General features: G+C 44.5%; 1 pseudogene; it reads left to right on the top strand.

Moving 5' to 3' along the window:
* Positions 1–18,490: 18,490 nt before the first annotated feature.
* LOC120942141 lies at positions 18,491–18,609 on the top strand (annotated as a pseudogene).
* Positions 18,610–25,646: the final 7,037 nt, after the last annotated feature.

Genomic DNA, 25,646 nt, shown 5'->3' on the forward strand with positions numbered 1-25,646 from the left:
ATTTGTGTAAGTATTTTGACCACTGTTATTTCATCATCTTCAACTGCATTTAAGTCTAGTTTAAAAGTTAGTATATATGATCAGATATTAGTATTTAACCAAAAATGTGTCTCCTGCTTTTACAAAACTACAAGTCCCAGCCCAGCCCAGCATTTAAGTCTAGTTTAAAAGTTAGTATATATGATCATATATTAGTATTTCACAAAAAATGTGTCTCCTGCTTTTACAAAACTACAAGTCCCAGCATGCCTGGACAGCTGCAGACACCCTGGTTGGCAAATGTGTATATTGGCACTTTTCCTTGTTATTTAGCATAATGAATTTAAAATTTTTTTGGACATAGGACGTATGCGAACGTCCTGACTTCAGTGTCCTCAAGGCCCAAGGACGTTCGAATACATATTGCCCTTTAGATGTTGCAGAACTACAACTTCCAGCATGCCTGGGAATGCTGGCACTTCTAGTATTGTAAGTTCTGCAGGCCCCCATTTTTCAGGCCTTTATGCACGGGTCTCTAAACTGTGGCACCCTAAATGCAGCAAAAGTAAAATTCTTAGCATGCACTGACAGACCGTGGCTGATGGGAGTAGTAGTTTTGCAACAGCTGGAGGTGGACTGGTCTTGAAACCCAGAGTTAAGTAACAAACACGTAGTGTTTTGCAACCATTCTGCCTCCAGCTGTTTTTTTCCTGTTGAAAAGCCTGTGGCGTGCAAAACACAACCCAAAAACTCCACCCGGATGCAGTGAAAAATGTGCACACACCTAAAGAGTGACATCACAAAAAACTGCGACTGGTACATACGTCAGTGGTCCTCCGAAAAAGGTCCCGTCTCTGACCCCCCGGGGCGTTAGGCTCCTGACAGGGAAAAGAGTTAGCAACGCATATCTCCCCTATACGTGTATCCTGTGTTGTTAATAATATATTCATAATTATGCAAATGATAATGGCTGCTATATTTATGCAAAAAAGGTGGCGACCGAAATGGCAGGATATAAAATCTTTCATGTTACCCCTGTCATTGATTAATAAGGCGAGAATGCTTCCAATTGTTGAATAGCATACATTTACGTCATATATCCATAAGGCTGTCAACAGAAGTATTACAATATACTTTGTTCTTCATCTTGCAGAAGTTCCTGGAAACAGGATATGATGACCTGCGGCGGCAGCCACAGAAAAGGGCTGTGGTCAGCGCCCTAATCGCTGACTTTGGCGGCCAACATGACCACAAGGCCATTGTTAAGAAGTGGTCTGACCTCAAGAGGCGCCAAATGGGTAATGTCAGACGTCTTCGGGCTAAATATCATCCAGGTAAGTTATTGTTGACAGTTATGTTTTTTTTTAAAAAAGTGTATTTTGTGCGTGAACTCGAAAGAGAGAGGAGCCGGCCTGCAGGAGTTGGGAGGCCTCCCCCAGAGGCAATCTGCCACCTTTCTCCATGCCCCGGTTGGCAATGGCGGGTGTGAGGGGGTCCTCCCAACCCAACCTCGCATAGCACACCCACCAGTGGCGGGGCTGAGACCACCAAACTCAATTCACAGGTAGCCGAGAGCGGGATCCGAACCCCTAGCTGCAGAGGTGAATCAGTTGTCAGTGCAGTGGCAATCGCGTGGAGCCACCGCAGCTCCTTTGGTGACAGTTATGTAAGGTCATATGTAATTCATGTAAGGTCAGATGTTGTTAACCAAGATGCCATGTTGTGCTAACATATATCACCACCGGCCAAGGTATTCATAGTACTGTTGAAAAAAGACATGGGGCAGCAGACAGGAACACAGAAGTTATGTGGGAACATAATTTTCCCATTGCTTTGCATGGGACTTTAAAGAAAAACCCCGACCATGGCAAGTGGGGGTGGGTAAGGTTTAAACCACCTATCCTATGTTTGTGGCTGACATATAAGTAACCTGTGTGCCAAGTTTCATATAAATATCTTTAGCCGTTTGTACGTGATGCTGGAACATACATACATACATACATACATACATACATTTATGCACACACACACGTTGAGTTTTATATATATAGATTACCACTAAATTCCTGTGTTAGGAGTGGGGTTGTTATAGTAATCCCGTGTGCTCCATCAGGCCCTTTTTTTAACATGAGATGGTCTGAACAAAACAAAGGAGACAAAAACAGCTCATTTTAACATGGTTGCATCCCAGCTCACGCTCAGTCCCCTGTAGTGCCCACAAGACCCTTTAATATAACATTGTCCCATTGGTTAACTGTCTATATAAATCAATTTGTATTCATATACAATACAGCACAGTACACAGAATTTGCATACGTCATTAGAAAACATTTTTATAATATATGAACATTGTGTTATTATAGGAGCTCCAATGCCAGTTGTCCGCGCCAAGCGCAGAAGGCGCCAGGCCGATGAGGAGGAGGAGGAGGATGCGGCAGAGGAGGATGCGGCAGAGGAGGACATGGATGAGGAGGAGCAGCCAGGGCCCTCCCACTCCCCAACCCCAGCTCCTGTTGAGGAGCAAGCTGAGGAGCTTCCCCCCCCCACCACCCCAACTTCTCAAGCAGAAGAGCAGGAGGAAGAGAGCGGTCCTGTGAGCCTCATTCAGGAAGGTAAATATGTGCACAATGATTAATAACATTTCAACAACAAAATGTAGATATAAAAATGGACAACATATAAAGCGCACCTGTCAGATTGTATAACCATAATATGGTATTGATGCTAGAAGTATACAGGTAGTGCATAATTATTAGGCAAGTTGTATTTTTTGAGGATTCATTTTATTATTGAACAACAACCATGTTCTCAATGAACCCCAAAAACTCATTAATATCAAAGCTGAATTTTTTTGGAAGTAGTTTTTAGTTTGTTTTTATTGTTAGTTATTTTCGGGGGATATCTGTGTGTGCAGGTGACTACTATTACTGTGCAGAATTATTAGGCAACTTAACCAAAAAATAAATAGATAGCCATTTCAATGATTTATTTTTAACAGTGAAACCAATATAACATCTCAACATTCACAAATACACATTTCTGACATTTAAAAACAAAACAAAAACAAATCAGTGACCAATATAGCCACCTTTCTTTGCAAGGACACTCAAAAGCCTGACATCCATGGATTCTGTCAGTGTTTTGATCTGTTCACCATCAACATTGCGTGCAGCAGCAACCACAGCCTGCCAGACACTGTTCAGAGAGGTGTACTGTTTTCCCTCCTTGTAAATCCCACATTTGATGATGGACCACAGGTTCTCAATGGGGTTCAGATCAGGTGAACAAGGAGGCCATGTCATTACTTTTTTTTATTTAATACCCTTTCTTGCCAGCCACGCTGTGGAGTACTTTGACACGTGTGATGGAGCATTGTCCTGCATGAAAATCATGTTTTTCTTGAAGGATGGTGACTTTTTCCTGTACCACTGCTTGAAGAAGGTCTCTTCCATAATCTGGCAGTAGGACTGGGAGTTGAGCTTGACTCCATCCTCAATCCGAAAAGGCCCCACAAGCTCATCTTTGATGATACCAGCCCAAACCAGTACTCCACCACCACCTTGCTGGCGTCTGAGTCGGACTGGAGCTCCCTGCCCTTTACCAATCCAGCCACGGGCTCTTCCATCTGGCCCATCAAGACTCACTCTCATTTCAGCAGTCCATAAAACCTTAGAAAAATCTTTCTTGAGATATTTATTGGCACAGTCTTGACGTTGCAGCTTGTGTGTCTTGTTCAGTGGTCATCGTCTTTCAGCCTTTCTTACCTTGGCCATGTCTCTGGGTATTGCACACCTTGTGCTTTTGGGCACCCCAGTGATGTTGCAGCTCTGAAATATGGCCAATCTTGTGGCAAGTGGCATCTTGGCAGCTGCACGCTTAACTTTTCTCAGTTCATGGGCAGTTATTTTGCACCTTTGTTTTTCCACACGCTTCTTTTGTTTGATGATCACGCTTCAGAAGCTTTGCAACTTTAAGAGTGCTGCATCCCTCTGCTAGATATCTCTCTATTTTGGACTTTTCAGAGTCTGTCAAATCCTTCTTTTGGCCAATTTTGCCAAAGAAAAGGAAATTGACTAATAATTATGCACACCTGATATAGAGTGTTGATGTCATTAGACCACACACCTTCTCATTACAGAGATGTACATTACCTAATATGCCTAATCTGTAGTAGGCTTTCGAGCCTATACAGCTTGGAGTAAGACAACATGCATAAAGAGGATGATGTGGTCCAAATACTCATTTGCCTAATAATTCTGCACTCCCGGGATGTGTTAGACACATAACAAGTGTATACACATGATAATGATTGATTAATAAGCAAAAAAAAATATTTATTTATTTGGTAACGTTATTTGAAATCCAAATGTTTTTTTATTATATCCTAAAAGCAACAAGAGATCTGAAGAGGCAAAATATACTCATTGAAAAGACGCACCAGAAGATCCTTCAGAACCAGCGTAAGATGAGCTACCTCAACCAACAAAATGCTCTGCTAGAGCAGCAGCTATCGGGTCAGATTGCGGAAATGCACCGCATTCAAAAACGGATTGAGAGCTATATTTAAATTTATTTTTGTATTAAAAAAACTTATTTTTTGGAAATGTTTCATTTCTTTTTGAGATAGAGTTGTAGGTTTTTCAACACATCTAACTTCACATCAAACAAATCAACATCAACACATTTAACTTCATAATAAGCAAAAACATTTTATACTATTATTTTATTTAACATTAACCTAGGACAAACTAAAGCACACGACACAGACACGACGAACACAAAATAAACTGTTGAAAAATGAACATAACAAAAGCAACAATATATATATATATATATACAAAGAGAGAGAGAGGGAGAGCAAGAAAGAGAGAGAATGCAGATGAGCTCTTGCAGTCAGCCCAATGGTTGCAGTATAAATGCCGCAAAACAGGGTTTAACATAAGGTTCATTGTTATAGTTACACTTGCTGTTTAGATCCGGTCTGGTAGTCCGGTCTGGTAGCTTGTAGCGGAGGCTGTTGGTGGATCCGCTGTGCCAGAAAGGTCATGAAGCTTTACTCAGCATGGAGGCAGCAGCAGGAGTATTAAAATATAATATAACTAGACAATGCATTTCCTGAGGAAAATGCGAGTGGGAATGCTGAATAGCTTAATTGGTGAGCCCCTTGCCAAAGACATTCACCATAACCACTACACTATCTTTAGGACACACAGCTTCTTTCTCTATCTGCAAAGTATAGAGTATGCTGACTTCCTGGTCGCCCCTCCCCCCTCAATAGGTTTCCCCTCCCCCCCAGGTCAGTGAGGAGGAATATTGCACTGAGGTCAGGAAAGTTATTTATGGAAAGAAATAACATTACAAACGCTTTTAATTCACAGATCTAATACATGATTTAAGCCTCCAAACAAAGCTTAATAAATCCTCAAACGTACATGCAATTGATACAACGACTACACCGTTTGAAATACACGGCCCTTGTAAACGCATCGATATGAAATTTATGTAGATAAACTTAAAAATGTGGCCATTTCTGCGATTTAGAAAAGAGCGTCTTTGTGAGTTCTGCAGCAACATTTTTTAGATAATTTCACATGAGAGTCTATGAGACATAATTTCTGGCTGTTGCTCCAATAATTAAAACTAAAATACGTATCGCAGAATTGGTCACATTGCCATAAACCAGACAAGCATAGCTACGTTTTGATCTAAAAATTGTGTATGAAAAGTAGATCTTGTGGGCGTGAGACCAATTTGTTTCCCCTTTTTGTAAAGATATTTTTAATTACAAAGATCTCCAATGTTAAGGTCACCTGACAGACTCTAAATCCCCTCCATAGGATTACATTATAACCTATTGCATTTTTGTGAAAAATTCGCAAAACGTAAATTGCGTTTTCACCAAAAAATTGTAAACGATAACGATTTGAAAAGTCATAGCCGGATAGCTAAATATTTTGTGACCGCTTTAAAGTTTTTTCAGTGTCTGTAAGTGAAAGTATGAAGTAGCTGAAACTTTTGGCATGGCATGTGAATTCAAAGGGGAAAAGGATGTTCTCATTGACTTCAATGTTTAAAAAAAGGGTCTAAAAGCTTAAAATTTATAAAAGTGTAAAAAGTAGAAAAAAACTTGAAGAAGTCCCATCATTAGCTGAACGAGACGAACATTTTTACAGTTGAATGGTCTCAATAGTTGAAAGTATGCCGAAGTTACGCAGAACCAAAAAACTTAAGGAATAATAAGATTACTAAATTTACGGATATCAATACTGGAAATGTTTATTAAAGCATTCACACTAATTAAGATTAATACATTTACGGGTATCCATACTAGGAATGCTTATTAAAGCATTCCCACTAAGTATCACACAGGCATGATTTACAAGCAGTAGTGGTAATAGTAATACATAGCATAAAAACACTTGGGGAATACTTTACAGCATCAGTAGTGGTCATAGTAGTCAATAGTGTACCAAAAAATTGGGACACAGGTGTCTTGACTGAGCTGTAATAGTAGTAGTAGACATTGACAATACAGTGTCAAATCACTCGGGCAAGAGGTGCCATGATGAACAGCAGTCTTAATAAGAGTATATAGGGTGTGAAATAACTGCTGACATAGGTGTCTTGACTGGGCAGCAGAAGCAGCAGTAGTAGTATTAACAGTAGTAGTTGATACAGAGTCATATCACATGGGCAGGAGGTGCCATGATGAACAGCAGTAGGAATAGGAGTATATAGAGTGTCAAATAACTGCTGACATAGGTGTCTTGACTGGGCAGCAGCAGCAGAAGCAGCAGTAGTATTAACAGTAGTAGTTGATACAGAGTCATATCACATGGGCAGGAGGTGCCATCATGAACAGCAGTAGGAATAGGAGTATATAGAGTGTCAAATAACTGCTGACATAGGTGTCTTGACTGGGCAGCAGCAGCAGAAGCAGCAGTAGTATTAACAGTAGTAGTTGATACAGAGTCATATCACATGGGCAGGAGGTGCCATCATGAACAGCAGTAGGAATAGGAGTATATAGAGTGTCAAATAACTGCTGACATAGGTGTATTGACTGGGCAGCAGCAGCAGAAGCAGCAGTAGTATTAACAGTAGTAGTTGATACAGAGTCATATCACATGGGCAGGAGGTGCCATCATGAACAGCAGTAGGAATAGGAGTATATAGAGTGTCAAATAACTGCTGACATAGGTGTCTTGACTGGGCAGCAGCAGCAGAAGCAGCAGTAGTATTAACAGTAGTAGTTGATACAGAGTCATATCACATGGGCAGGAGGTGCCATCATGAACAGCAGTAGGAATAGGAGTATATAGAGTGTCAAATAACTGCTGACATAGGTGTATTGACTGGGCAGCAGCAGCAGAAGCAGCAGTAGTATTAACAGTAGTAGTTGATACAGAGTCATATCACATGGGCAGGAGGTGCCATGATGAACAGCAGTAGGAATAGGAGTATATAGAGTGTCAAATAACTGCTGACATAGGTGTCTTGACTGGGCAGCAGCAGCAGAAGCAGCAGTAGTATTAACAGTAGTAGTTGATACAGAGTCATATCACATGGGCAGGAGGTGCCATGATGAACAGCAGTAGGAATAGGAGTATATAGAGTGTCAAATAACTGCTGACATAGGTGTCTTGACTGGGCAGCAGCAGCAGCAGAAGCAGCAGTAGTAGTATTAACAGTAGTAGTTGATACAGAGTCATATCACATGGGCAGGAGGTGCCATCATGAACAGCAGTAGGAATAGGAGTATATAGAGTGTCAAATAACTGCTGACATAGGTGTCTTGACTGGGCAGCAGCAGCAGAAGCAGCAGTAGTATTAACAGTAGTAGTTGATACAGAGTCATATCACATGGGCAGGAGGTGCCATCATGAACAGCAGTAGGAATAGGAGTATATAGAGTGTCAAATAACTGCTGACATAGGTGTCTTGACTGGGCAGCAGCAGCAGAAGCAGCAGTAGTATTAACAGTAGTAGTTGATACAGAGTCATATCACATGGGCAGGAGGTGCCATCATGAACAGCAGTAGGAATAGGAGTATATAGAGTGTCAAATAACTGCTGACATAGGTGTCTTGACTGGGCAGCAGCAGCAGAAGCAGCAGTAGTATTAACAGTAGTAGTTGATACAGAGTCATATCACATGGGCAGGAGGTGCCATGATGAACAGCAGTAGGAATAGGAGTATATAGAGTGTCAAATAACTGCTGACATAGGTGTCTTGACTGGGCAGCAGCAGCAGAAGCAGCAGTAGTATTAACAGTAGTAGTTGATACAGAGTCATATCACATGGGCAGGAGGTGCCATCATGAACAGCAGTAGGAATAGGAGTATATAGAGTGTCAAATAACTGCTGACATAGGTGTCTTGACTGGGCAGCAGCAGCAGAAGCAGCAGTAGTATTAACAGTAGTAGTTGATACAGAGTCATATCACATGGGCAGGAGGTGCCATCATGAACAGCAGTAGGAATAGGAGTATATAGAGTGTCAAATAACTGCTGACATAGGTGTCTTGACTGGGCAGCAGCAGCAGAAGCAGCAGTAGTATTAACAGTAGTAGTTGATACAGAGTCATATCACATGGGCAGGAGGTGCCATCATGAACAGCAGTAGGAATAGGAGTATATAGAGTGTCAAATAACTGCTGACATAGGTGTCTTGACTGGGCAGCAGCAGCAGAAGCAGCAGTAGTATTAACAGTAGTAGTTGATACAGAGTCATATCACATGGGCAGGAGGTGCCATCATGAACAGCAGTAGGAATAGGAGTATATAGAGTGTCAAATAACTGCTGACATAGGTGTCTTGACTGGGCAGCAGCAGCAGAAGCAGCAGTAGTATTAACAGTAGTAGTTGATACAGAGTCATATCACATGGGCAGGAGGTGCCATCATGAACAGCAGTAGGAATAGGAGTATATAGAGTGTCAAATAACTGCTGACATAGGTGTCTTGACTGGGCAGCAGCAGCAGAAGCAGCAGTAGTATTAACAGTAGTAGTTGATACAGAGTCATATCACATGGGCAGGAGGTGCCATGATGAACAGCAGTAGGAATAGGAGTATATAGAGTGTCAAATAACTGCTGACATAGGTGTCTTGACTGGGCAGCAGCAGCAGAAGCAGCAGTAGTATTAACAGTAGTAGTTGATACAGAGTCATATCACATGGGCAGGAGGTGCCATCATGAACAGCAGTAGGAATAGGAGTATATAGAGTGTCAAATAACTGCTGACATAGGTGTCTTGACTGGGCAGCAGCAGCAGAAGCAGCAGTAGTATTAACAGTAGTAGTTGATACAGAGTCATATCACATGGGCAGGAGGTGCCATCATGAACAGCAGTAGGAATAGGAGTATATAGAGTGTCAAATAACTGCTGACATAGGTGTCTTGACTGGGCAGCAGCAGCAGAAGCAGCAGTAGTATTAACAGTAGTAGTTGATACAGAGTCATATCACATGGGCAGGAGGTGCCATCATGAACAGCAGTAGGAATAGGAGTATATAGAGTGTCAAATAACTGCTGACATAGGTGTCTTGACTGGGCAGCAGCAGCAGAAGCAGCAGTAGTATTAACAGTAGTAGTTGATACAGAGTCATATCACATGGGCAGGAGGTGCCATCATGAACAGCAGTAGGAATAGGAGTATATAGAGTGTCAAATAACTGCTGACATAGGTGTATTGACTGGGCAGCAGCAGCAGAAGCAGCAGTAGTATTAACAGTAGTAGTTGATACAGAGTCATATCACATGGGCAGGAGGTGCCATGATGAACAGCAGTAGGAATAGGAGTATATAGAGTGTCAAATAACTGCTGACATAGGTGTCTTGACTGGGCAGCAGCAGCAGCAGAAGCAGCAGTAGTAGTATTAACAGTAGTAGTTGATACAGAGTCATATCACATGGGCAGGAGGTGCCATCATGAACAGCAGTAGGAATAGGAGTATATAGAGTGTCAAATAACTGCTGACATAGGTGTCTTGACTGGGCAGCAGCAGCAGAAGCAGCAGTAGTATTAACAGTAGTAGTTGATACAGAGTCATATCACATGGGCAGGAGGTGCCATCATGAACAGCAGTAGGAATAGGAGTATATAGAGTGTCAAATAACTGCTGACATAGGTGTATTGACTGGGCAGCAGCAGCAGAAGCAGCAGTAGTATTAACAGTAGTAGTTGATACAGAGTCATATCACATGGGCAGGAGGTGCCATGATGAACAGCAGTAGGAATAGGAGTATATAGAGTGTCAAATAACTGCTGACATAGGTGTCTTGACTGGGCAGCAGCAGCAGCAGAAGCAGCAGTAGTAGTATTAACAGTAGTAGTTGATACAGAGTCATATCACATGGGCAGGAGGTGCCATCATGAACAGCAGTAGGAATAGGAGTATATAGAGTGTCAAATAACTGCTGACATAGGTGTATTGACTGGGCAGCAGCAGCAGAAGCAGCAGTAGTATTAACAGTAGTAGTTGATACAGAGTCATATCACATGGGCAGGAGGTGCCATGATGAACAGCAGTAGGAATAGGAGTATATAGAGTGTCAAATAACTGCTGACATAGGTGTCTTGACTGGGCAGCAGCAGCAGCAGAAGCAGCAGTAGTAGTATTAACAGTAGTAGTTGATACAGAGTCATATCACATGGGCAGGAGTTGCCATGATGTACAGCAGTCTTAATAAGAGTATATAGGGTGTGAAATAACTGCTGACATAATTGTCTTGACTGATCCAAAGGAGTCATGGGAGAAAATCATGTGGTCAGATGAGACTATAATATAATTTTTTGATCATAATTTCACTAACCGTGTTCGGAGGAAGAATAATGATGAGTACCATGCCAAGAACGCCATCCCTAATGTGAAGCATGGGTGTGGTAGCATCATGCTTTGGTGGTGTTTTTCTGCACATGGGACAGGGTGACTGCACTGTATTAAGGAGAGGATGACCGGGGCCATGTATTGCAAGATTTTGGGCAACAACCTCCTTCCCTGAGTTAGAGCTTTGAAGATGGGTCGAGGCTGGGTCTTCCAACATGAGAATGACCCAAAGCACACAGCCAGGATAACCAAGGATTGGCTCTGTAAGGAGCATATCAAGGTTCTGGCGTGGCCTAGCCAGTCTCCAGACCTAAACCCAATAGAGAATCTTTGGAGGGAGCTCAAACTCCGTGTTTCTCAGCGATAGCCCAGAAACATGACTGATGTAGAGAAGATCTGTGTGGAGGAGTGGGCCAAAATCCCTCCTCCAGTGTGTGCAAAGCTGGTGTAAAACTACAAGAAATTTTTGACCGCTGTAATTGCAAAGAAAGCCTACTGTACCAAATATTAACATTGATTTTCTCTGATGTTGAAATAGTTATATTCAGCACTGTAAATACATCAGGTCCGGGGCTTCATCAGGGAATGCATGGCAAGGGACCCTTCAGCGCCCTGAACCGACGACGGGTGCCAGAAAGTCACCGCCGATCCAGGACTCATTCATCTTTATGAATGTGAGTCTGTCCACGGACTCTGTGGACAGACGGGTCCTCTTGTCCGTGACCACCCCACCTGCCGCGCTGAATGTCCGCTCAGATAGTACGCTGGAGGGGGGGCAAGACAATAACTCCAGCGCATACTGAGCGAGCTCGCGGCAGGTGTCCAATCTGGCAACCCAGTACTCCATGGGGTCGTCGGTGCTCATACTGTCAGAAGCACCGACGGACGCCATGTAGTCTGCCACCATGTGGGCCAGCCGCTGGTGGTGACTGCTGCTGCTGCTGCTGGTGGTGGTACTGGGTCGCTCGGTTTGGAAGAACATCCTCATCTCTTCCATTAGGTCCCCTGCTCGGCTGCAGCTGGGTGCAGCCACCTGCTGGGTGAGATGAGGGGGGACAACTGGAGGCCGGGGAGTTGCCTGCTCCAACCGTCTGACAATGGCTGCCTGCAGTTCCTCCATCCGGTGCTGCCTCCGGCTGGCTGGGATGAACTGCTCCAGTTTCCCCTTGCACCTGGGATCCAAAAGGGTGGCCATCCAGAAATCATCCCTCGTCTTGATGGTCTTAACCCGGGGGTCCCTCCTGAGGCATCTGAGCATGTGGGCAGCCATGGGGAAGAGCACAGCCCGCTGTGACTCCTCAATGCTGGCCAGGTGAATGAGGTGCGACTCTTCTTCCCTGAGGCGCTGCTGGTCAAACTCAGACATGCCCAACCCCCGGACTATCGGTGCCCCCAACACCGGCTCTCCCTCCTGACCAGGCCCTGACTCCGGGACGACACCAGCAACCACCTCCTCCTCCTCTTCATCATCATCCTCCTCCTCCTCCTCCTCCTCCTGGTCCTGGCCCTGGTCTCGGTGGAGCATTGCTGACTCCTCCTGCTCCACCAAGGCACTCTCCCCAGCCTCGAGCAGGCGATCTAGTGTCCTCTCCAGCATGAACAGTATTGGCAGCACGCTATTGAGGCCAATTTGCTCACTGCTGACCATCTTGGTCGCCTGCTCGAAGGAGGACAACACTTGGCAGACCTGGTTTATCTGCCCCCACTCCGCACAGGCGATGAAAGGGAGTTGTGGTGAAGCCCTCTGAGTGCCTAGTTCCATCAGGTACTCCCTCACCGCCCTTTGCTGCTCCCACAACCTCTTCAGCATGTGGAGGGTGGAGTTCCACCGCGTCACACTGTCCACAATCAGCCTGTGAAGGGGCAGATTGTACTTCCGCTGCAATTTGGACAGGGACGCGGTAGCGGTTGGGGAGCGCCTGAAGTGGCTGGCAATCCTACGCGCCTTTGCCACAATGTCACTCAACCCTGGATAAGTGCGCAGGAACTTCTGCACCACCAGGTTGAGGACATGTGCCAGACAGGGCACGTGCGTCAGACTGCCAGCATGGAGGGCGGCGAGTAGGTTGCTGCCGTTATCGCAGACAACCATACCTGGCTGGAGCCTTCGGGGTGTCAGCCACTTCTGGACCTGAGCTTGAAGTGCTTTCAGCACTTCTTCTGCAGTGTGTCTCCGGTCCCCTAAACTAACAAGCTGGAGCACGGCCTGACAGCGCACGTGCCCCACACTTGAGTAGCTACGGGGGCGCTTGCTGGGAGGCTCAGCAGCTGCGGAGACAGTGGCTTGAGGGAGACCAGCAGTTCTCCCCTGGACACCCCGGGGCGGCACCACAAGATCGGTTGCCGACGATCCCTCACCGACGCCTCGGAGGGAAACCCAATGGGCCGTGAAGCTGATGTAGCGTCCCTGCCCATGCCTGCTGGTCCAGCCATCCATTGTCAGATGAACCCTGTCGCTGACAGCGTGATCCAGCGACAGGGTTACATTCTGAACAATGTGCTGGTGTAGGGCAGGGACACCAGTCCTGGCAAAGAAATGGCGGCTGGGGACACGCCATTGGGGTTGGGCCTGCTCCAACATCTGCCTGAAGGGGTTGCTGTCAACTATGTTGAAGGGCAGCAGATGTTGGGCAATAACCCTTGCCAGGAGCCCATTGAGGGAACGCACACGTCGGTCTCCAGGGGGGAAGGGAGTGGTGCGGTCAAAGGCGTCTGAAATCGACGCCTGGCGCCGGACGGCAGTGCGGGACACAGACGTGGAGGGTGCTGTGGAAGTAGAGGTCTGGCTGCCGGTACCAGTACCTCTACTAGAGGGAGCGGGGGGGCATGACCTGCTGGAAACAGATGAAGATGTGGCAGGGGCTGCTGTACCCTGCTCACTTGTGGTGGTGGCGCTGCTACCACCACCACGCTTCATCTCCTCATACAACGCCCAGTGGTTTATCCTGAGGTGCTGGTTCAGGGCTGTGGTACCCACCCGAGCCAAACACTTCCCTCTCTTCACCCTCACTTTACAAATCCGGCAGATGGCCACGGTAGGGTTGTCTGCCACCAGGGTAAAGAAATTCCAGACAGGTGACTTCAGCACCGCCCTCCTGTCAGATGGGGTGACGCTTACTTGCACCTGCTGGGATTCGGTGCGCACAGGTGGAGCTGCCTGCTGCTGCTGCTGCTGCTGCTGCTCCTCCTCCTGACACCTCCTGCTGCCATCACCAGTGGAGACCCTGACGATGGTCTCCCTGGTGGTGACCTGGCGCACCGTTTCACCAGGGTGCCTACCTTCCCCGTCGTCACTGACGTAGTGAGCCGACGCGTCAGATGGCAACCATGATGGGTCACCCTCTTCGCCCCCAGAGATGTCAGACCAAGGGCTGAGATGTGTTGGTCTGAGGGAACCACGTGACATGGAGCCTCTAGCCTGGCTCCGCTGTCCCCTCACCCACGCCTGGGTCTGACTAGGTGCTGCTGTTTCCTGCACCAAAACAGCAGCACCAGTTTGAAGGGATGTCTCTGGGATACTGCCAGCAGGTATCCCATCCTCCTCATCCATCCCTTCAAAAAGGTCCTGACCATCAGGACAGAGCTGGAGGTCTGCCTGATGCATGGCCTCCCCCAAGAGATCCCTATCACTGTCGCTGTCGAACAGTAAGATGCTGGACTCTTGGGGGCTGGGGGGGGGTAGTACAGGCAACGGTGTAATGGTGGTACTACTGTGAGTCGGGACCGACGACTCAGTGGCACTGCTGTGCCCCATGTAGTCCACCACTACTTGAGCCTGAGATGGCAATATCGGGCGGCTGCCCGATGGGAAGAACTCCCGGATCAGGCGTACTCCCCTTGCACCCGATCCTCTACCACTAGTAGGGGCACGAGAGGTACCCCGTGCTGGCAGCGATCCAGCACTGGGAGTAACTCCCCTACCCCTACTGCCACGGCCACGGATGCCGCTCATAATTGCTGATATGTGTGTGGGGGGGTTAAACTTTATTGGGGGGGAAAATGTGAACAAAATGTGTTTTTGTGTTTTTTTTACAAGACAGGCACGCAGACAAAGACGTACACAGACAGCTACTAAACTATAAGAAAAGTAGTACACCAGACAAGGACTACAAAATTAAAGAAAAAAAAAAAAAGCACTAAACAAACACTAACTTTTTTTTTTTTTTTTTTTTTAAACACAAAACACAGACACTAAACACACACTAAGCTAAGCTAGATGAAATAAATGTACACTAACAGTGTGTACACTTACTACACAAAATTTAACTAAACTGAACACAAAACTTAGCTTTTATAAAAGCTCTTTAGGGAAAACTAAACAAAATTTGAACTGAGATGCCTATCAAATATCACTGAACAGTGAACCTGCAAGATCTGACAGTAACACAAGATGAACAAAACTTAGCTTTTAGAAAAGCTCTTTTATAAAGCTCAGATCAATATGTGTTCTGAAATCTCTTGCAAATATAACTGAACAGGGAGGATTGCAGGATCAAACAGTAACACAAATGAAAAAAACAGCACAAAACAGCACAAAACGTAGCTTTGAAAAAAGCTCTTGGGTCTATTGCTTTGAAAAAAGCAGTTGATATACTGGAAAAGATCCACTGGAATCACTAAATAGCAATGCTGGTGATGATCTAAATCAATCAAGAACAAAGACACAGGAAACCAGGAAACCAGGAACACAGAAACAGCCTCCACACTCTATAGCAAGCTTCTGAATCTGCAATGAAATGGTGCTGGGAGTGAGCTTATATAATGTCCATGCAGGCAGGTTCCTATTGGTTGCTAACCTGTGACGAGTGTGGAAGGAGAACTCTGATTGGCTCTGATGCAAAAGGGCGGAGCAAATAATCGCGCAATATTCCTATTGCCGAATATTCGCATTGCGAATATTCGGCAATATAAAATGATCGCTTCAGCTACTCGGCCCAATGGCTCTAATCATACCAGCAATGCTTTCAGACGTCTATGGAGATCACTAGGATGTGATCTGTTTTAAAAATGAAACTGTAAAAATCGCTCTGATGCGGAAGATCGGGGCGAGGAAAATAATCGCGCGATATTGCGTTTGCCGAATAATCGCATTGCGATCTTTCTGGAAAATTCAATGAACGCTTCAGCTACTCGGCCCAGGGTCTCTAATGATACCAGCAATGCTTTTAGACGTCGATGGAGATATCTAGGATGTGATCTGATTAAAAAAAAAAATTGTAAAAAATCGAATATTCGGAATTGCGAATATTCACCGCGAATTTCGAAATATAGCGCGATTTCTCGAATATGCTATATTCGAGTCGAATATTCGCAATGCGAATATTCGTGAGCAACACTATTCCTTAGTGTCCCCTTGTATTAGAGACTTCCAGATCACACAGTTGAGTGGTAAACACAGTAAGGCATTTAAATTGCCCTGTTTGCATTTCCTTAAACCCTCCCTCTGTGCACTTTATTAATTAGCATGCACAAATGTGTGTCTAAAGCTTCCTAACTGCTAATAAATTAGTGAATCAGTGACGCATCTATGCTACAAAGCAAAACAAAATATTAAATGTGTAATTGATCAATATAATGTACATTCATAATGGGGGCGCTGAGACATCAAGAACCTTCAGACATTTTAATAAGGCTAAGCAAAGAGCAACAGTGATGTGTAAAGAGCAAGCAATATATGCCAATCAATCAGATTTCAATCTTCCTATCTGCCTATGGAAGGCAAAATAATGATTTATGATTGGCTGCTATGGGTCAATGCACTTTGCACAGCGCTTTGTGTCTTGTCTCTTATGCCCTGTACATCCGATCGGTTTATCCAATGAAAACGGTCTGATGGATTTTTTCATCAGATATCCGATGAAGCTGACTTTCATCAGTCGTGCCTACACACCATCGGTTAAAAAAACGATCGTTTCAGAACGCGGTGACGTAAAACACAACAACGTGCTGAGAAAAATGAAGTTCAATGCTTCCGAGCATGCATCAAATTGATTCTGAGCATGCGTGGATTTTTAACCGATGGACATACCCACAGACGATCGTTTTTTTCTATAGGTTAGTTAACTATCAGATAATTTTAAAACAAGTTCCTAGTTTTTTAACCGATGGATAAATAACCGATGGGGCCCACACACGATCGGTTAGTCTGATGAAAACGGTCCATCAGACCGTTTTCATCAGACATACCGATCGTGTGTACGCGGCATTATTTTAAAAAATGGCTGGCCCCATCTGTAATGAGATTCATATATAACTACATGAAAGTAACAGATGCTACGTTTACATACTGTATATTATTATGCACTTTAAAGGGGTGGTTCCCCCTAAAACAAATTTCTAACAATACATTCGTAAGACCCGTTACACTGCGGGTAGGCTGGCTTTTGTTTTTGTTTTTTAGTACATACCTCGATCTCGCCGTTTCGTCCCTTGGCGGTGGGCGTTCCTAGTTGATTGACGTTTCTCCGACGGGCACATACGTGACGTCACGACTTTCCGAAAGAAGCCGAACGTCGCTGCGCAGGCGCCGTATAGAGCCGACTCTATACGGCGCCTGCTCAATAACGTTCGGCTTCTGTCGGAAAGTCGTGACGCGCAGTATGCGCCCGTCGGAGAAACGTCAATCAACTAGGAACGCCCACCGCCAAGGGACGAAACGGCGAGATCGAGGTATGTACTAAAAAACAAAAACAAAAGCCAGCCTACCCGCAGTGTAACGGGTCTTACGAATGTATTGTTAGAAATTTGTTTTAGGGGGAACCACCGCTTTAAGGCCCCTTTCACACTGGGGCGGGAGCCGCGGTGGCGGTATAGCGCCGCTAAAAAAACGGGTCACCCCCAGTGGTGACCCACCATGAACTGAACTCAATACTTACCAACACACCTATGCAAAGGATTTTATTTGGGCTGGGATAAGCCCTGTAAATCAGGGGTCAAGTCCTGGGGAAAAAAGAGTGGGAACTCCCACCCAAGATCCACTCCCCCACCAAAAAAAAAAAATGATACGCTCATATGCATAATTACTAAACCGCAAGTTATTTCGAAATCCCGCGATAACTAGCAGCAGACCTCCGCAATGTCTCCTGGGAACAATGACAAAAGCTCCCAGGAGACATTACGGCATCGAGGAAGTGACGGAATACCCGCACACTACCCGATGAATCCATATACAGGAAGCGGCCAGTAACATAAAGGATTACTAAGGTTAGACTGCCCCTGAGAGTGACTTGAGCTGGGCATCGCCGCTTAGTGAAGGATTGGCTCGGGCGGCTCGGCTGCTCTCGGCTACTCTAGTCCTGCAAAGGGAACTGAGTTCCTGCTGTGAAAAAAGTGCAGGAACTCCGTTCCTACGCGTTCCCGCAGGACTTGAGCCCTGCTGTAAATACAATACTGATAACAAAAGCCTGATCACAGTAAGGCTGGCTATATAATACAAAGTAATTAGTAACACTAATAATATTAATTCCCAAGGTTTAAAAAAAAGGGGACAACATTGTCAACTTAAACAGCAGCAATATCAGTAGTCAATACCAATGTTTTAGAAAAGACACAGCGATAACAAAGTAGTCTATCCTATAATTTTTATTTCATATCTACACCACTGGCAATTGGAGGAACATATTTAAAGTCTACCAGCAGTGGGGCTCTTAAACTTGCATTTGTAGAGCTAACCTTCAAAACACTTATGGCCACATTACCCTGAACACACCCAATCTCATCTGATCTTGAAGGCTAAGCAGGGTTGGAACTGGTTAGTACTTGGATGGGAGACCACCTGGGAATACCATGTGCTGTAGGCTGACTACAAGCACTACATTTTCTCACTTGAGAAGGGACATGATAGCGATTTACAAATACCGATTCAGTCCCAGGGAGTGTAAGAGGACACAAACCGCACAATAAGATTGGAGAAGAAGTGGTTTAACCTTAAAGTGACTGTAAAGTCTAGTTTTTCTTTTCTTAAAAATAACAAACATGTTATACTTACCTGCTCTGTGCAGTTAGTTTTTCACAGAGCAGACTGGATCTTCCTCTTCTTTGGTCCCTCTTCACTGCTCCTGGCCCCTCCCCCCTGACAAGTGCCTCCACAGTAAACAGCTTGCTACGGGGGCACTTGAGCCGAGCCGCAGCTCCATGCGTCCATTTAGACACAGAGCCCCGGCTAGGCCCTGCCCCCTCTCTTGGCTCACTGAATTTGACTGACAGCAGCAGGAGCCAATGGTGCTCTGTTGCTGCCTCAGCCAATGAGGAGGAGAGTCCTGGACAGCCAAGTCTCTTGTGCAACATCGCTGGATAGAGCTGGGCTCAGGCAAGTATTAGGGGGGCTGAGGGGGGCTGCTGCACACAGAAGGTTTTTAATTTTAATTCATAAAAGCATTAAGATATAAAAAACCTTTACAATCTTTACAAAACCTTTACAATCACTTAAAGCTGCACAGGGGGTTTTTCACTGTCAGGGTGATAAGGGGGTTGAACTCTCTTCCACAATTGGTGGTGTCAGCGCGGAGAATTTATATTTTTAAGAGACTTTTGGATGTAAATCTTAAATAACACAGCATACAGGGGTTTTGGAAATGATTATCAACACTGACACACATACTCCTACACAGGTTGAACTGGATAGACTATTGTCTTTTTTCAATATATGTAACTATGTAAAACTAGGGTACTTATCCATAGAGAAGGGATGGACAAGGCTGTCCCTTAAGCAGAATGTTGCTGGTGGCAGTAAAATATCAGTAACAGCAGCAAGGTTGAAACAGACCAAAGGCCTCTTACCACTCTGGAAGAATGTCAGGACTCCTGACAGTAAACAGCCCTGTAGACTGTTTGCCTGGGCTGTTTAGGAGGGCAGTAAAAGAGAGAGGGATGAACTCTAGAGTGGCCACAAGAATGGCCAGACTGTACGGTTCTACATTAAAGGGGTCACCAGTCAAAACTACATTTGCATAAAATCGCCCAAGAGAAGTTGTTGACTAAGGGCTCTTAAAAGAACTACTGAGGCAGGGTGCTCTAAGGTTTTCAGGAAGCTATGTATAGCACCCTGCTGGCCCCTCCCATTAGCCATAATCTATCTGCATTGCATAGAGAAGCACAGGTATGGTATAAGGTATGTATTGAGGTTTTATTAAAATAAAAATATATATTTTTACCATGCTAATGAGGGGTTACAGTAGGAACCAAGAAAGGTAAAATATACGCAGATTAAACTTCAGTGTTAGCAGAAAGACAAGTGAGCAGAAAGTGAGTAAGCAATAGGTCATGATAAGAGATTGAGTTTTTTTATGCAAACTGAGGATAGGAAATCAAAGGTAACATAATGGTGAGGAGAAACATAACATGGCAGCAGAGATACTATTGGTGTGAACCCATGACACGGGGGCAAAGGGACTATTGGTGTGAACCCATGACATGGGGGCCGAGGGACTATTGGTGTGAACCCATGACATGGGGGCAAAGGGACTATTGGTGTGAACCCATGACATGGGGCCGAGGGACTATTGGTGTGAACCCATGACATGAGGGCAAAGGGACTATTGGTGTGAACCCATGACATGGGGGCAAAGGGACTATTGGTGTGAACCCATGACATGGGGGCAAAGGGACTATTGGTGTGAACCCATGACATGGGGGCAAAGGGACTATTGGTGTGAACCCATGACATGGGGCAAAGGGACTATTGGTGTGAACCCATGACATGGGGACAAAGGGACTATTGGTGTGAACCCATGACATGGGGGCAAAGGGACTATTGGTGTGAACCCATGACATGGGGGCCGAGGGACTATTGGTGTGAACCCATGACATGGGGGCCGAGGGACTATTGGTGTGAACCCATGACATGGGGGCCGAGGGACTATTGGTGTGAACCCATGACATGGGGGCAAAGGGACTATTGGCGTGAACCCATGACATGGGGGCAAAGGGATTATTGGTGTGAAGGCATGAAATGGAAGCAGAGGGACAATTGGTGGGAAGGCATGATATGGAACAGAAGGGCGACTGATGGGAAGGCATGATGTGGGAGCAGAGGGATTATTTGTTTGGTGACATCATAGGGGAGCAAAGTAAGACTGTCAGTGTGGGGCCAAGATTGGGAAGCAAAGTGATACCATTGGTTTGAGGACATGATAGGAGAGTAGAGTAACTATTGGTGTGGGGACATTATAAGGAAGCAGTGTTATACTATTGGTGTGGGGACAGGAAGCAGTGTTATATTATTGGTGATGGTAAATGATTTGATGAGGGTCCATACAATTGGGGTTATTAAGACAATGTACACAATGATAGGGTGATGGGCATAGAGTGGAAGAGGAGGAGATTTCCCAGTATAAGGGGTCCCATGAAAAAAGAAAATTTGAGACTTTGTAATCTGTAATTCCTGACAGTATGAACAGTTATTATAACAGAATCGTTCCACTGTAGAGTAGATCATTTAATTGCGCTTCCAACTGGAACTGTTATATCCATATAATACAATAGTACTGTGTATATATTTACTTGCCTACTGGGTTAATAAAGCGTTTGAAGTCAGTAAATCGCTTAATCTGCTGTCCTGAGAACCTGAAAACATGCCCATACATAGTGAATATTTCCTCCCTTTTATAAGCATAATAAGGGGTCGCTTGTGGCTAGAAAATGGGAAACGAGTCAGTGTGGGTTTAATTTGATAATTATTTATGCGGTTGAACTATGCCAATGTACATAACCCAGGCAAAGCAAACAAAGATCAATAATAAGTACTTTGTTATCAGGGAATGATTATCTTTGGAGTGCAGGGCGGAGTGGAAAGAGGTAAAAATTCATGATCTTAACTTATTACTTTGGAGCTGTGGGGTACCCAGTATATTAAGCCAGCCAATTCATGGTAAGCAGCAGGAGGGGGAGATAATTAACACAGTCGTCTAACAGCCTCTGTCAAGCTCACTGTGTCAAGCTCTGGAGAATGAAAAAAAAACTACAAGACCGAGTCTGGTGTGTGAATGTCCCTGTTAACCAAACACCTGCAATGTTAGAAAAGAGGCTGCCTGTTTTTCCACATGGGTAGAGAGCATTCAGTGTAAATACACCAGTACCAGGCTGTGCAAATAAAAGACCATTGTTAACAGATGTAGATGGTGGGGACATCTTGGCATTCCTCGCTTTCTTTTTTTTCTTCAGTATTTTAGTTTGTGTTTGTTTTCTCTTATATAAGACAACTTTCTATTTCTAAGCCATTTTGATGGCACAGCTTACTGAGAGTTGATATTACTGCCATGATCACAAAGACATTAATTAATAGTAATAAAAAAAAAAGAAAAAAAAAGCTGTTTGCAAATGTGTTGTCATCAAGTCTTGAATACTGCATTTTGCCATTCATGGTATAACAATTCTTCACGAACCGCAGCAGACAGCATCTAAAATGCATGTCAACATACAATATGCATGTTAATACAATAGGCTTAATTCACAAAGCTAACACCCCCCCCCCCCCCCCCCCCCCCCCCCCATAAGGATCCTTATCTTAAAAATAGAGGATAGTTATTCTCAGCTGAGTGCAATGAGATTTGAAAATTACACTCATATGGATAAAATAGAGATCCCTATGCCGCGTACACACAACCGTTTTTCGGGTTGTAAAAAATCAAGGTTTTTTTTATGTCATTAACCAATTAAGGACCCCTTCCCGCCGATATACGTTGACAGAATGGCACATCAACGTACCTGTACGTTGCCCTTTAATCCCAGCCGTGGTCCGAAGCTCCGTGACCGTGGCCGTGGGACTCGCGGACCCGATCTCCGATAGAGTCCCGCGATCGGTCCCCGGAGCTGAAGAACGGGGAGAGCTGTAAACACAGCTTCCCTGTTCTTCACTGTGGCGCCGGGATTGATCGTGTGTTCCCTTATATAGGGAATCACAATCGATGACGTCACACCTACAGCCACCCCCCCTACAGTTGTAAACACACATGAGGTCACACATAACCCCATCAGCGCCCCCTTGTGGTGAACTCCCAAACTGCAATTGTCATTTTCACAGTAAACAATGCATTTTAAATGCATTTTTTGCTGTGAAAATGACAATGGTCCCAAAAATTTGTCAAAATTGTCCGAAGTGTCCGTCATAATGTCGCAGTCATGAAAAAAATCACTGATCGCCGCCATTAGTAGTAAAAAATATTTTTTTATAAAAATGCAATAAAACTATCCCCTATTTTGTAAACGCTATAAATTTTGCGCAAACCAACCGATAAACCCTTATTGCGTTTTTTTTTTACCAAAAATAGGTAGAAGAATACGTATCGGCCTAAACTGAGGAAAAAAATTGTTTTTTATATATTTTTGGGGGATATTTATTATAGAAAAAAGAAAAAATGTTGAATTTTTTTCAAAATTGTCGCTATATTTTTGTTTATAGCGCAAAAAATAAAAACCGCAGAGGTGATTAAATACCACCAAAAGAAAGCTCTATTTGTGGGAAAAAAGGGACGCCAATTTTGTTTGGGAGCCACGTTGCACGACTGCGCAATTGTCAGTTAAAGCGACGCAGTGCCGAATTGCAAAAACTGTCCGGGTCCTTTAGCTGCCTAAAGGTCCGGGTCTTAAGTGGTTAAAAACGATTGTGTGTGGGCTCCAGAGCATTTTTCACGACGTAAAAAAATGGCCATTAAAAATTTAGAATATGCGCTAAATTTTCACGTCGTTTTTAACGTTGTAAAAAATGGTCGTGTGTGGGCTTTAACGTGAAAAAAACGCGCATGCTCAGAAGAAAGTTATGAGACAGGAGCGCTCGTTCTGGTAAAACTAGCGTTCATAATGGAGATAAAGGGATGCTTGAAGGATTTTTTATGATTGCCATACCCAAGGTTTACTAGGATCTTCAGTATTGGAGTAGTCGGTGGCCGATGAACATCTGGTCTTCCTGCGCTTTCCTGGGTTGACGACATCTACCTAGGAGGTGGACTCCATTTCCTTCTGGACTTCCGGTGACATCTCTGTGGGACATTCCAAGCCAGATCGATCCACTGTCGTACGACATTTGGGTCCAACAGTTGCGGTAAGCGCATATGTATTCCACCTCATATTTAAAGATTTCTGTTGGGAAGTTCCTCACCATCTCATGACATCTTCATCGTTTTATTGTTTATGGACACTACATTACATTGTTGTTTATATTGTTCACTTTATTGATTTTAATTTCACATTTTGTTGTGGTGCAATTTTTGCCATTACATCCTTTGTGTCACAATATATGGTCACACCCCATTAGGTGTATACAGCCATTGCTTTTTGGCTCACACGTAGCGCTACATTACCATCCACATAATGGAGATAGCACATTCATCACGCTGTAACAAACTGAAAAGCGTGAATTGTCTTTTAACCACTTGGGATCCGCCTGCCGTCAATTGACGGCTACAGTGCGGATCCCAATTTCCAAACCGCCGTCAATTGATGGCCGCCCCTTAGGGCGGTCCCCGCGCGCGCTCCAGAGCGCGCTGCGGGGAAAAGCTGTGTTGGCCGTGTCCCTCGGACACAGCCAATTACAGATCGCCGCGAACGGCCAATCAGAGTGGCCGTTCGCGAGGCGATCTGTGCGGCCAATGAGAGAGGATCTCATATGTAAACATATGAGATCATCTCTCATTGCCGTTTTACACAGAGACAGCGGTGCTGTCTCTGGAGAGGAGACGGATCTGTGTCTCTTGTACATAGAGACACAGATCGGTCACCCCCCCAGTCACCCCCCCTCCACCTACAGTTAGAACACTAAGCAGGGATACATTTAACCCCTTCCTCACCCCCTAGTGTTAACCCCTTCAATGCCAGTCACATTTATACTGTAATTAGTGCATATTTATAGCACTGATCGCAGTATAAATGTGAATGGCGCCAAAAATGTGTCCGATGTGTCCGCCATAACGTCGCAGTCCATTAAAAATCGCAGATCTCCGCCATTTCTAGTAAAAAAAATAATTAAAAAAAAATAATTCTGTCCCCTATTTTGTAAGCGCTATAACTTTTGCGCAAACCAGTCGCTTATTGCGATTTTTTTTTTTTTTTTACCAAAAATATGTAGAAGAATACGTATCGGCCTAAACTGAGAAAAAAAAATGTTATTTTTTTTTTAAATTGGGATATTTATTATAGCAAGAAGTAAAAAATATTGTATTTTTTTCAAAATTGTCTCACTTTTTTGTTTATAGCGCAAAAAATAAAAACCGCACAGGCGATCAAATACCACCAAAAGAAAGCTCTACTTGTGGGGAAAAAAGGACGTCAATTTTGTTTGGGAGCCACGTCGCACGACCGCGCAATTGTTAGTTAAAGCGATGCAGTGCCGAAAGCTGAAATTTCACCTGGGCAGGAGGGGGGTATATGTGCCCAGTAAGCAAGTGGTTAATAACATGAAATTAGCAAAAGCAGCCCCAAGGGTGGCGCCATCCGAATGGAACTTCCCCTTTATAGTGCCGGTGTACGTGTTGTACGTCACCGCGCTTTGCTAGAGCATTTTTTTCCACGATCGTGTGTAGGCAAGGCCGGTTTAACAATAATCAGGTTGAAAAAAAAGTTTTTTCTAGACCATTACAAATGGTCGTGTGCACGTGGCATTAGCCTTCTGTTAAAGCATTGTAAAATGAGCCCAATGCACATTGCTGAACAAGTGGAGTCCATCAAAACGGGCGTGACCCGCGTGAAATGGGCCAAATAGTCGCTGTGACATATGTCCAGCCAAACACCTATCTACACAGTTGAAATGAATAAATCTAAATTACCTACCTGTTACCTGCCAGAATATTCATCATTCTTTATGCCCCGTACATACGATTCGAATATCGTACGACAGATCGTACGA

The sequence above is a fragment of the Rana temporaria genome, chromosome 5 (genome assembly GCF_905171775.1).
Source record: "Rana temporaria chromosome 5, aRanTem1.1, whole genome shotgun sequence".
Lineage (NCBI taxonomy): Eukaryota > Metazoa > Chordata > Amphibia > Anura > Ranidae > Rana > Rana temporaria.